This window comes from Copadichromis virginalis, linkage group LG10 (genome assembly GCF_057382275.1).
Source record: "Copadichromis virginalis isolate Kocher_CV1m ecotype Utaka linkage group LG10, C_Virginalis_male_GT1.1, whole genome shotgun sequence".
Lineage (NCBI taxonomy): Eukaryota > Metazoa > Chordata > Actinopteri > Cichliformes > Cichlidae > Copadichromis > Copadichromis virginalis.
This window is the reverse complement of record NC_140627.1, coordinates 20,188,723-20,203,076: the sequence shown is the minus strand read 5'-3', so window position 1 is coordinate 20,203,076 and position 14,354 is coordinate 20,188,723.

Here is a 14,354-nt window from a genome sequence, read left to right as displayed (position 1 = left end):
TAAAGAAAAACACTCAAATGTGACTGAAGGGAGAAACTCCTGATGCTGCAGGACTCTGATGGGGGACAACCACAGCTTAAGCCCAGTCTTGGTGGATGGATGTGTTCGCACAGGAAGAACGCATGCTACGTCTGTGGTGGAAGTACAGTATGCGTAGCACTGTGCAAGCCTACTTTTACAGATAAGTTGAGTGTCGAGGTAACATTTTACTTCTACCTGCAAACTTCAGCGCAAGTTATGTTGAACCTGTGTCAATGTTATAGAGCCCCTTTGTTAAAGTTTAATCTGCTGCATAGAGAGCAGTGCTACAAAATGACTGTATTTGAATATATGTATGTGAGATAATGTCATATAACTTTTCTGAATTTAATTGACTTTCTCCAAAATACCAACTGCCTCAGTGTACCAGATATACTTTTTATTGCTTTATGCGTCAGTCAGTAGATTATCTGTCCTTATTTATCCCATCGGTGAAGTCAAGTAGTTTGAAGTATGATTATTCACTTCCTCTGAGAGTATATTTACTGAATCCAAAGGGTCAAAAAATTACATAAAAAGGAAAGTAAGTAAGTAAGTAAACTTTATTTATTAAGCGCTTTTCACAGACAGACAATCACAAAGCGCTGTACACAAATATTAAAATATTAAAATAAACAATAAAATCAATAGACATTATATACAATGTAAAAGATCAAATGTAAATAATGTAAAAAATATAAAATATGTAGATCAACAAAAGGCTTGTTTGAACAGAAGAGTTTTTAACTGTTTTTAAAAGAATCCACAGAGTCAAGCAAACGTAATTGTAGTGGTAAACTGTTCCACAGCCTTGGTGCAACAGACTGAAAGGCTCTGTCCCCTTTTGTCTTCAGTCGTGTACGGGGAACAACTAAGAGACTCTGAGTCTGTGAGCGGAGATGACGAGCAGCAGTGTATTTTATAAGAAGATTGGATAAGTAATCTGGAGCCTGGCCATTTAGTGCTCTGTATGTTAAAACAAGAATTTTAAAGCAAATTCTAAACTCTATTGGGAGCCAATGTAAAGAATATAAGATGGGAGTGATGTGAACACGCTTGGTAGAGCGAGTTAGTAGTCTGGCTGCTGCGTTTTGTATTGTCTGGAGGCGAGAGAGAGACGATTTATCCAAGCTAGTAAACAGAGAATTACAGTAATCTAAGCGTGATGACACAAATGCATGAATGAGTTTTTCCAGTTTAAGGCTACTGTTAAAATATGTAGCCTTCATTTAGGTTTAAGGCCAGCAAACAGATTTGCCAGAGATAAAAAAAAAAAAAAGAAAAAGAAAAGAAAAAAAAGTAAAAACAGAGAAACAAAAATAAATAGACAAAGAAAACATCAAAGATTCGTGCAGTTAGCTGCATTAGTGCCTGATGTAGCACAAGTGTCATCTTAAACACCGAGACCTACGTAGAAAATTACCTTGAGACTTCAGTCTGAACCACTCCGGAGGGTCCGGCCCTCACTGTCCCTTAAATGGTTTTAAAAGGGGCCCTTAAATGGTATGTCCTTGAGCCTAACGCTTATAGCTTCCAAAGAGTTCTCTAGTTCAGGATGCAGATCAAGATGAAATTGTAGTGACAATGTCTGAAATCAACTGAAGAAAATACCTTTGCATTAAGTTGCTCCAGTGAAACATGGCTGCAGATCAGTGCTGCCGTTTGGACTCCAAGGATACAAACAACATGTTCAAAGAACAGCTCTTTTTCTGGTTTACTATTTTCTGTACAAACACTGATCCAGAAGTATGAAAAATGAACCTTTGGTAGTTTTATACCATAGTTAATTAGTAACAGTTGAACGACATTCATCACAGGTCACTTGAAACCTAACGCACAAAACATAAGCAACTCAAATGCAACTCTCTGGCTTTGCTGGGAAATAAACAACCTGCTGCCCTCATGAGCCCACATTCATGTAATTATTTGGGAGTATCAAGGCCCAGATCATAAAAGTCCACCGGCTGTCAGCGTCGTCTTGACCCATAGAAGTTGGCATTTTGTCCACCACGTTGGCTTGGTTGCTCTGGGGCGACTGAAACTCTCTCAACATCGAACATTTCGCACTAAAGTCGAGCTTTCAGTGAATATTAGTCATTCTCGAACCTCCACACTGCAATAACCACACACACCCGAAACCTTGGCTGATCGTGACCTACACCCGTTTTCACACCTTGGCTCGTGTGATTAGGTGGAGCATTATTAGGGGGTCCATTGTCCCTCTTGGGGGGACACTCCCACAGGTCTTAAATCTCCACCTAAACACTTCCATCATATTTTTACTGTAGTGGTTTGCACTACACTATGGTGTCACTGCACTTTCACTCAAATGATACCAAGCTGCAGGAACACAGACGATGAGCTATTGCTCCACCATTTGCGTCACGTGACCCAGCCCACTGAGATTGCCTAATTTCTTAGAGGGGTTTATTTCGAAAGTGACGCTGATGCTTTTGGTAGAAGAGTCAAAGGTTTTTGCTGTTAGCAAAAGCTGTGCCTGATTTCCATGCCTGCGAAACTCAAAACAACATGTGTTTACTCTGTTCTGTGGCACTGAGTAAGCGCAACATTTGAAACTGATCCCTGTTTCCACACATGATGAGGTTTTTTTTGCATTTGTACGCAGAGTTAAAGCTACAGAATGAGCGGATAGATTTGGATATAAGTGAGTGTGATAAGTAGCTTTATAGGATGGTTAACTGAAATACAACACAAATTAAACAGAAATGTTTTTAAAGGCCTTTGTTCTCATAACGTGTCCGTTTGAGCCACACAGCATCTGACTGTTAGAGTGAAAGGATGCTTCTGTGAGCGACCTGTGCGACGACTGCACCTCCGCAAACACGGTAATTGCACTGATTCCTGTGAGAGGGGCTGTTTTTGTCTCCTACCATGTTTGGTTTCCCGAAGCATCGGCCAACAAAGTGAGAAAGAAAATGGTATTTTCTCCAAAAATATTAGAGAAACAAATATTGGGTGTCACGATGATGGCATGAATGAGGAAAGATCTGTTAGTCCTGCCAAGACTCAGTGCTGAAGTAAAGAGATGGAAATTATACGAATGCGCTGTTACAGTTTTTGCCCGTTGCTTGAACACATTTGGCAAAACGTCGCTCATTGTGCCAAAACTCTAAACACAAGTAAACACGACACAACACTGGGAAATATACCATACACATCTGTGCCAAAATGAAACTCCACTCCCAAAACCTAAACTCTGCTGTCAAAACCTAACATTCCTCTGTCAAAATGTAACTCTGTTGACAAAATGACACATACTTGCATCATATGCAAACACTTACAGATCAGGGGGAACACACTAGTCTTCTTTATATAAAACACTGCAGTCCTTGATTTCCATTGTTTATTCAGAAGGCACATTTACAGGAGACACATTTCCAAACAACCAAAAACGCAAATAGACCTACTCAATAGTGTACATCGCAGTACCATGAATTCAGATAAAGCAAAAAAAAAAAAAACCACAACACAATAATACTGCAATAGAAAAAACACTATACTGTAAACACAAAAAACCATGACAATTGTGCATAAGTGGGCTCATGGATCCCGCCGTCTGTTGGGGTCTGGCCACAGGACCTCATCAACATCGCAAGCAGTGTCCTCTCCCGCTGGGCACCGGGGAAAATATCCTCTTGCATGTCGAAACCCTGTCACTGTTCCTCTCGAATGGGACTCTGTAGAGCTGCTTCATGGTGATGCTGAGTTTACCCAAGATGCGTCTGATGGTGGTGATGCTCACATGGTTTATGTTGCTGAACACTCGCCTGTCTGCAAGTATTTTCCGTCGTAGCTGGTGGAGACGGATGGCATTGTCTGCCCTCACTAGGTCCACAACGGCAAGTTCCTGCTGTTGTGTGAACAGGCGTTGCCGTCCTCCCCCAGAAGGTCTTCGGGTCATTCTGGAGGAATACAACCACATATTGTCATCGGTTTGCTTATTTTTCTTACAGTACTTTACTGTATGTACTGTGTCATCCACTGTACAACACTGTACTTCAATATAAGGAATCAGCCACTTTGGCTGCAAAAGGAGCATTAGCACCCCGTACACTTGATATGGTAATGTGATATACTGTAGAACAGTGCTATGAAACCATCTGAGTAGAGCAGAAGGTATGGAGGTGAAGACAGACCTGTTTTCTAGTCGGAATGTTCGTATTATAGATGCCACTGTGAAGCGGCTTAGATGTGGGTGGACTCTCTGCCCAGCTTCCCTCATAGTCAGGCCGTGGTTGATGACATGGTCCACCAAAGTTGCTCTTATTTCATCAGAAATATGGGTCCGTGCATGGCCTCTTCGGCCTCCTCCTCCTCCTCTACCTCTTCCTCTACCTCTTCCTCTTCCTCTTGCTCTCCCTCCATCCATGCTTGCGAAGTTCTTGAAATGGCTACGCTGAGGGCTTTTTGTAGTTGGCTAATTGGTGTTCGGTTTTGCAAGTACGTGCCTTCAGGTGTGTATTTGAGTGGTTGCAATTACCCGATGTGTTTTGTATTTTGGATACATGTGTTTTCCGAATGGCACCCTGACATTTCATTTTGTGAGCGAAGTGTCTTATGTATGAAATAGAGTGTAGCATGCAGGACCATGTGTGTTGCATAAAGGGGTAGGAGTGTTGCATAATTGGTACTGGGGTGCAAAGCAGCGCTTTTGTTTAAGGTATGGGTACATGTGTTTGAGGTATGGTAACAAAAGCTTCACGTTGTGTTACTTTAGTCTGAGCATGGGTTTATAGTGTTCAAGCAACGGGCAAAAACTGTAAAACATTTCGTCAGCGCCTGTGTTAATGTTAATTAAACTTGTTTAAGCGTACGTCACTCATACATTGCATCAGCATTTAAAATATTTTAATGTTTAACAGTGAACATAGTCGTTTAGTAACAGATCTAGCTGGCAGAAGTAGCCCGGCAGTGAGGTGAAAGAGGAATTTTGTCCTTGTACCTGCGATATGCAAACTTTTTTTTACCTTTGGATCAGTTGTGATTAACCTCCTAGGACCTGTCGTCCACAAATGTGGACATCACATTTTGGGTTGTCTAGACCAAAATACTACATTTTGCTCTACAAGGATGTGATATCCACTTATGGGGGCATTATGCTGCCACTGTTCTATCGAAATTTAAAGCGAATCCTCATATGTGGATCTCATTTTTCTCAGAAACAAAAATAAGGTAAAAAATAAATAAATAAATCACGCAATTCTTTGTTTTTACATTAATCGGGTCCTAATCAGCCCAAATAGCAAAAAGAAATTAAAAATGCATGCAATGGAAGTGTTCAGGTCTTAGGAGGTTAAAGCTGGGTTAAATTGGTGCTCCCCAGTCTAGATTCATAGCTTGTCCAACGACCGTTATCTCTTCCCACTCTGATACTTGATTGAGAACGTAAACACTTAAAGCCCTTGTCTCCAGCGCAGTGCTGTGTGTGCAATGTAAGTTAAATGTGTGCATTGCTGGCGCATGCCAGACCCATGACTGCGAGGCGTCTGATTTTTGAATCGCATCCAAAAGAATTTAACCTCTTTGCAGAAAGAGGGAAAGGAGGGGGGAGAAAGGGGGGGGGGGGGGGGTCAGCGATTGGCGAGAAAGACATGAGACAACTGGTCTGAGCTGCCACTCAAACCCTGGCAGCAGAATTTATGAGGTCCGCTTGTGGTGCATACCTGCAATATGTCCTCTACTCCTGACCATACATAGAATCAGGCGCAATCGCACAGCTATGATATAAATATTGAGTTGAGACGTTTTGGCAGCTTGGACTGTGACCTAAATGCTGAAACTATGAACGGTGCTGATGGCTGTTTCTTAGAAGCAAAAAGGGAAAATAAAACGAATGAAGTTAGTGTAATCTTTTTATAGACTATCTGAGCTGTCTGATCGGCTGGGCCATTAATCACAAACAGTGACAAAATGGCTTCGTTTTTTTAGTCTGACTTTCAGCGTTTCGCTCGAATTCTGGGATGTTGTTTTGTGGCAGCTCTGATGGGGAGCTGTGGCCATGGAGATGCTTTGCTGTTGTTAGTTTTATTGTTTGGTTTCTTCTAGAAGCTTTTGACTTTGTTTCATGTATTTAAAAAAATACTTTGTTGGTTGGGCTTGATTATAGATGTATCACATTTACAAACAGCCAATGTTCAGACATATGGGACAAGATCTTGAGCTGTGGCCCAGCTGCCATTTTATTGGGTACACCTTACTAAGACTTACCGTCATTAAGGTTAGACGGTCTAGTAAATGAATGCGGGGAATACAGATGGACTGACAAAAACAACAAGGTGACCGGGTGGGTTTTAAACACACAGAGCTAATTCCTTAATTGTACACAGGTGAAACTCTTGTGCACACGCTGAAGCTTGCAAGGGCGGGGAAGAATAATACAAGGGCAGGAAGTAAAAACACAGCATGACACACAGGAAAAGTAATCCTTAAAATTAAACAGCGTGCAACTGCAGAAAAGAGACAAGAAACAAAAACAGAGGTTTGATCCTAGAATGGGTGTTTCTAAAGAGCTCATTTTAATTCACGTGTGCTTCAGTAATCGCACGCTAACCCTGCAGCCTGAACTTTCTTCTCTCCTACATTTTCCATGATCAGCTGTAAGTGATATAAATGCAAAATGGAAGTGTTTAGGAAGCACAGGACCTTAGGCACAATGTGACAAATCACATAAAGCTACACAGCATGGTCTCTGAGAGCTGAGATGCATAGTGTGTCAAAGTCACCAAACCTCCTCTGACATTAGCATCTGGACAAAAACGGCCATTGAAAAAGCTTGATGGCCTAACAGCTCCCATGTAATGATTAGGTGCTCCAATACTTTTGTCCACATAGTGTATTTGAGTGCCAGCTTTAGTTAGAGCTGTTTGAATCATCCATTGAATACTAAGGAAAGATGCTTCAGTGCTTCCTAAAATAATCTCTTTAGCACAGACTCCACTATGCCATCCTTTATGAAAGGAAAAGAAGGACAATGCTGTGCCGTAATTTAAAGTGAAACACTAACTGGAAATCAATAAACAGATTAATTACGAACGTCCCTCTACTCCTATAAAATCCACTTTTTATTGAGGTGTTATACTTCATGTGAGAAACAAAATAAATAAAGGTTATGAGCTGTAATGAAATCATCAAAAAAAATGACCACAACTCAGTTTGCATTTGTTACATGTCTTATAATGTGCCTTCAGGCACTAAAAGCCTTAATAAAGGTTATATTACAATTACTGACATGACAACCAATTAATCTCAGTGTTACAATATTTCCATTTCACTTTACAGGCAAATTCGTTCTTATTTATTTAGATTGCAAACTTTGTAATAAGGTGCTATTTTTCACTATTGGTTCACTTTTATGTCACTGGCATGAAAGCGATAGATAGACAGGGAAAATATCTAAATGAGCTTTTTGTAGGCCGTCTTTGGGACACTGTAGTTACAGCTCAATACCGTTGACAGCAATTACAGCCTCAAGAAATTTTAACATCTAAGATCATCTTAAGCTTCTTCAATTTGGATTGCTGCACAGCCACTTTTTGATCTCTCCAGAGATGTTTAATCGGGTCCAAGCCTGTGCTCTAGCTGGGCCACTCAAAGACATTCAGAATGGTCCTGAAGCCACTCCTTTGCTATCTTGTGCTTATTGTTGGCAGATGAACCTTTGCCCCAGTTGAGGTCAAAGCACTCTGGAGCAGGTTATCATCATAACCTAAATATTCTCATAGTTTCTGCTGCCAAAGAACATCCCCACAGCATGACGTTACCATTATGCTTCAACTAAAAGGTAAAAGGATGGTACTGGCTAGATGATGATCGGTTTCTGATTTCCTCAAGACATGACGCTTGGCATTCAGGCCAAAGAGTTTAATTTTTGTTCTATAAGAGCAGAGAAATTTATTTCTCATGATATGAGAGTACTTCAGGTGCCCTTTGGTAAACTCCAGGCGGGCTGTCATATGAAGCACATGACAGCCCGCCTAGGGTTTGCCACTCTTTTACCCTTTCTTTCAATTTACCTCTTTAATTCTGGAAATTGTTGGTGTTGAACTGGTAATTAGTACAGCAAATAATAAGTATATATCTACACAGCAGTTTTCACAAGTTTAACCAATGTCCAGCAATATTTATGCAGCTTGATATAACCCAGCTGGTGGTACTTGATTAAACACCTAAACTTTTCTGCAGTAATCATTGATCATGTGGGTCTAATGGTCTGTCTGTGTAAATGTGCTCCATATTTACTCTATGAGTAATTATTTTCACTGTTATTTGTAGAGTAGACAAATCAGCGGAGACTTAAAGCTGTCATTTTTTGTGTGTTCAGAGATAGAGGTTCATTATCTGTGGAGGTCTCCGCAGATATCGAGCCAAAAACATGACCTCACTGTACTGTGGGAAATGTGGGCGGTGTACTACAGCCATCGCTCTTTAATCCACTCATGTTTTTCCTCTGTCAGTGTAAAGATAGAAAATCATGAGGTGGTCAATAGGATTCCTTCAGACTCTTAAAGGCAACTCCCACTAAATTTTAAAACGTGGCCTGAAACTTTTTAATGTTGGTCTTTTTGCGGAGGACAAAACTGATCAGTTTGGACAGCTACAGCAGGCGTCAGTTTCCACAGGAACACAAGAGCTCTAAAGCTCTATCTCCATCAAACACACACATTAAGTAATTAGATTTTAAAGCATATAGAAGCTGAACTACATATTTCCCTAAAAACAGATATGCAAGAGACTCAAATAGCATATCTGCAGTCCTGTGAAAATGCTTTATTATTTGTTTGTTTGTTGGCATATTTGGAGCACTTACATGTTTCAGCTCATCAAACTAATTTTGACATTTGACGAAGATAACCTGAGTAAATATAAAATGCAGTTTTAAAATGATTATTTCATTTATTAAGGGAAAATCACTATCAAACCTACCTGGCCCTTTGTGAAAAAATTAACTGTGATTAACCCCATTTGTTTGGAAAGCTGCAGCTTCACTATCCACACCCAGGCCTGATCACTGTCAGACCTGTTGAATCAAGAAATTGCTTAAATAGAACCAGTCTGACAAAGTGAAGTTGTCATGTGTCAATGAGGGGCAGGCAGGAGTAGTAACAAACTTGAAACTCAGAACGGGGGTTCGTAATGGAGCTGCCACGCACAAGGAAACCGCACAGCAACAGGACAACAGGCAGCGAAAGACAGTGGACTAAATACACAGAGGATAACGAGGCGTTGAGAAACAGTAGGGAAACAAGCTGGAGCTAATCGGAGGGAGCAGGAACGCAAGAGACACGACTGGGAAACAGCTGAATAAGTAGGGAGACAGAACTTAACGTACACGAGACACATGACCGACTACACATGAAACATGGACACAGGGGCGGTAAGGAAACAGAACCATGAATATCATTAAATCGAAGAATTATAACTTAAACCAGAAACTACACACACACTGGATCACAGACCCAGTGCCATGACAGAAATTAGCTCAAAGATCTCAAAAAACAGCTGAAAAACAAAATGATTGATCTCTAGCTGTCTGGAAAAGGTTACAAGCTATTTCTGAGGCTTTGGGACTCCAGTGAACCACGGTGAGAGCAATTATCAACAAATGGAGAAATCTTGGAATATTGGTGAACCTTCCCAGGAGTGACCGGCCTACCAAAATTGTTCCAAGACAGCATCAATGACCCATCTAGAAGGTCACAAAAGAACCCAGAAAAACATCTAAAGAACTGCTTTGAAGGGTTCAGAGTTCATTATTCAATAATAAGACAGAGATTGGGCAAAAATGGCATTCATGGGAGATTTCAAATGAGAAATCCACTGCTGGCTGAGGGGTTTACAATAACATACCTGCTTCACATGCTTCACATTCTTAGCAGTATGACACAGAGCAGGAACACCTCCTGTGTTTGTGCCACATGTACTGACAAGGATATTGCCTACATTAAACCTCAGAGCCCCGTTATCAAATGCAGATAGGTTAGCTGTTTGACGCTCCATTTAAAGAAAGTATCCTCTTACTACAAGCAATGTACAAGGTCAAGGGGCTGGCAGCAGAGACAGGAGGAGGTGATGTCACAAGCTGGAGAATATCTCTAAATCCCCCCTGACTGGAGTTTAATTTGAAGCACATTAGCCAAACCGATACCATATTGTTACCTATGACCTACTCTAATGTTTAATGTGTGTTTGGAGTACAACATGTGGCACTGAAAATGGCTTGGATGTCCCCAGCGGCAAGGTGACATAGCCCAAGAGCTCAACTCCAACTGTTGAGCATTCAACCACAAAGTCTTTAAAACACGCTATTCACTGATCATATTTGATTTTTTTAAGCAGTTTATTCATCTTCACAATCACTGTTCCATCCATCCATCCATCATCCATCCGTCCATCCGTCCGTCCGTCCGTCCATCCATCATCCATCCATCCATCCATCCATCCATCATCCATCCATCCATCCATCCATCCATCCATCCATCCATCCATCCGTCCGTCCGTCCGTCCATACACCCATCCATCCATCCATCCATCCGTCCATCCATCCATCCGTCCGTCCGTCCATACACCCATTCATCCATCCATCCGTCCATCCGTCCGTCCGTCCATCCATCATCCATCCATCCATCCATCCATCCATCCATCCGTCTGTCCGTCCGTCCGTCCGTCCGTCCGTCCGTCCGTCCGTCCGTCCATCCATACACCCATTCATCCATCCATCCATCCGGCCGTCCGTCCATCCATCCATCCATCCATCCATCCATCCATCCATCCATCCATCCATCCATCCATCCATTCATCCATCCCTCCCTCCATCCATCCATCCATCCATCCATCCATCCATCCATCCATCCATCAGTTCAGCAGTTGTGCTGGAGCCTATCCCATCAGTCATAGGACAACAGGTGGGGTAATCCCTGTTCAGGCTGCCAGTCTATCACAGGACTAATGCAGAGAAACACCGTCTTTGGACTCTGGGAGGAAGCTGGAGAACCCAGAGAGAATCAATGCAAGCATGGATGGGAGTGATGGGAGCTTTAATCTTAAAAGGCCAAACTGGCATCACCAAAAAATCACCAAATATGACTGTCTCAGAACATGACGTAGTGTAAATAAAGCTACCCAGAAACAAAAAGCAAAAGGATAATACAGGAATGCACAGATATCAACACACCATAGCACAATAAACACAGACAAGCAACATGGGAAAGTGTTCCAGTGTGTACATCTGATCTGGGACCGCTGCAATCTTCGACTGCACCTCCAACTGACCCGAAGTCCACACCAGAGGGGAGGTAAGCGTTGGAGGTGGCGTTGGATCCGGGGTAGGGAGGGTGATGCATCAGTGAGTGCTTGTCAGTGTCAGTATATGTATGTGTGTGCGTGTCCGTGCTCCACCTGACTTAAATTCCAAATCACAGTCATGCATGCATACGTGTCAGCTGCAACAGCTAAAGTTAATAACTCTAATCCTATCGTGACAATTCAACATGTGCGGGGAAAACGTGGAATCTGGAAATCATGTGGATGTTAATTTGACACACGCTGCCCACCTAAACATTGTTGTAAACCAAACACACATGGCAACAAGACTCCTTGATGGCACCACCCTGCCAAACAACAAAAACTTAACAATGGCTCAGGAATATGCCAAACGCCCAGATTACTGACCCGCCCTACCCACTCCCCTATCCCAGTAGGGACAGGCAAGATTCACCTGATGTAGCTGGTGAAGGTCAGATGGACCAAAACTTGCTGTTTAATATAGATATGAGATATATAATATAGATATAAGTGAGACTGCGCTGGAGTTGATTTAACTGTTTTGCTAAACAGCCATAATGGTCTGTGGTGTAAATGCAAATCAGTTCTCCTTCACATTTGCTTAAGCAAAGTTTTGGAAGCCGAGAGGATCTGAAGTCACATTTTTTGTTTTTGGGGCACCAAAACTCTCCTATGAATACACAATAACAGATAACAAACTGTGGCATTAGAAACAAATTCTATTAAATGCTCTTTTTGCCACATGACTGTTTATTGTAGAGATGGAAACAAAGAGCAAAATCCCTTCTCATCATTGGATGTTTTTTGTTTTTTGTTACTACTGAATGATTCATGTCTCTCCCCCCGCGGACCCAGAACTTCATGTTGATGTAATAGAATCACGTCTGCCCGGACACAGACAGAGGCCTGTGCACACCAGCATAAACAGAACACAGTCACACGTTCGCTTGCATGCAAATTCTGAAATAAACAGACACTTTCAATTATTATCATTAGCCGTGACAACACATGCTGTTAGAGGCAGGGGAGTGAGAACAACCAGTTTGTACTGCTGTGCATGACAGAAGTTGGGTGTGAAGGAAAAGTGAGCGTGTCATTTGTTGTGACAGTGTCAGCCTGTCACAACACACGACAAAATTCTCACCTCTGACTTAGACGTATCATACATCACCATACACGTGAATCAAGTGGTTGTCACACTTTTTAAGAATCCGTTAATACTAAAATCTTACAACATGGAAACGTTTTACACAAGACAACCTTTTCATTGTAGTATTTCGCTCCTAAAACATTGCTACAATCAGCTCTAATGTATTTAAAAGTTAGAAAAATCATTTCCACAAACAGCAATATCATTTTACCCACAATCCAACAATGTTTTTTCATTTCGGTGCTCAGCAGAATTTAGCAACAGGATCAGCGGATCACAACTTGAAGTATGAAAAGACTGTGGTGCTGTTGGTGTCCAAGTACCATTTTTATTTGATCATTCAGATAAATAATTTCTACAGGTCAGAAATATAAACTCTGCATACTGCATGAAGCCTCAGACTGATGGAGCTGTGTAATCAAATCTGAAGCATCAAACCAGATCTGAAAAACGTGTTGCTGCTCATCAGTATCTTTGTTTTTTTTTCCACTGTTGACAGTTTGTGATCATTCTTTTCTCTTTGTGAAAACAGGATTCGCCTCAAATTCAGACATCAGCACCACATGGTACCATCTAAATCTATCCATTCTCTTCCGCTTATCCAATTCAAGGTTGCAGGGGGGCAGCTACTATAGGGCGAAAGGCAGACAACCATTCCTACTCACACCTATGTGCAATTTAGAATCACCAATTAATTTAACCCCACTAACTGCATGTCTCTGTAATGTGGCAGGAAGCAGGAGTACCTGGAGAGAACATGAAAACTCCAGACCGAAAGACCCCGGCCAGGATATACACTTTTGGCATTTAAGAAAGCTGCACAACTTCTGTTTTGTTTTGGGGGTTTTTTAACATTGAATGTAGTCAGGCGCATGAAGAGGACATGATATTGGTGTTTGAGGTTAAACCAACATTGGGATGGTAAAGCAGACTGCCAGACGCAGACCGTCTCTATCTACTCGTCTCCACTTCAGCTCAGATTTTAGCTGCAAACCTGAAGGGGAACACCTTCATGAACGCTACAGTCAGTCCTGCATGAAAACAAACACATTACCTGCCTTTGTGTGACTCACTGCCGCTTTTGCATTGACCACAAACGTTAGCACCGCTAAGCTTCTTCCTGCGTGACATGCCTCACCCTTCCTCATTGCTGCACCTTAAACTTTTGACCTGAAACAGAGGTGGAATCAACACATTTAGTTAAAACAAAAAGTGAAAAACCATCCATTTATGTGCTACACTGTAGAGACTACCTGTGTTAGCAGACGTCACAATATGCCACAATAAATCACAATTTTATAGAGATAACTAGCAAGCAGTATGTGGTCTGTGAGACCTTTTCTGTTAAAGCATTTGGTATTGTAATTTATAGTCATGTTAGTTTCTGACTGGGTAGCCCTTAGTTCTGTGTATGAAATCCTTCCTTTTGGACCACAATATGCTCAAACCGAATGCCCTGGTATGCTTTAAATGTAAGTGAATGGCAAGAGAAAAATCTCTTTTTAGTTCTTTTAACTCTTCTTGTGTTACTATTTGTCTTTACAAGTGAGTTTCACACCATGAATTCTAACAATGAGGAACTGAAGGTGTGCAAAAGGTGTGCAGAGTTGGTGAGAGATGTAGATGAGGCTCAGGGACAGACTATGGTTTAATGCTTTCCACCTCTTTGGTTATTGCCAGTCAGAAAAGACACATTCATAGGTCACTTCATGCAACATTCCTTGTTGCAAACTCATCTTCTTAACCCTTTATGTCACTCATATCTCTGACCTTAACCTTAATTGTTTAAAATACATCATATATATAATTAAAAAATAAGCATATTTATTTTTTAATTATATATATGATATATATGTGTCAAGATTTTAGTCTTGGTATGTAAGAA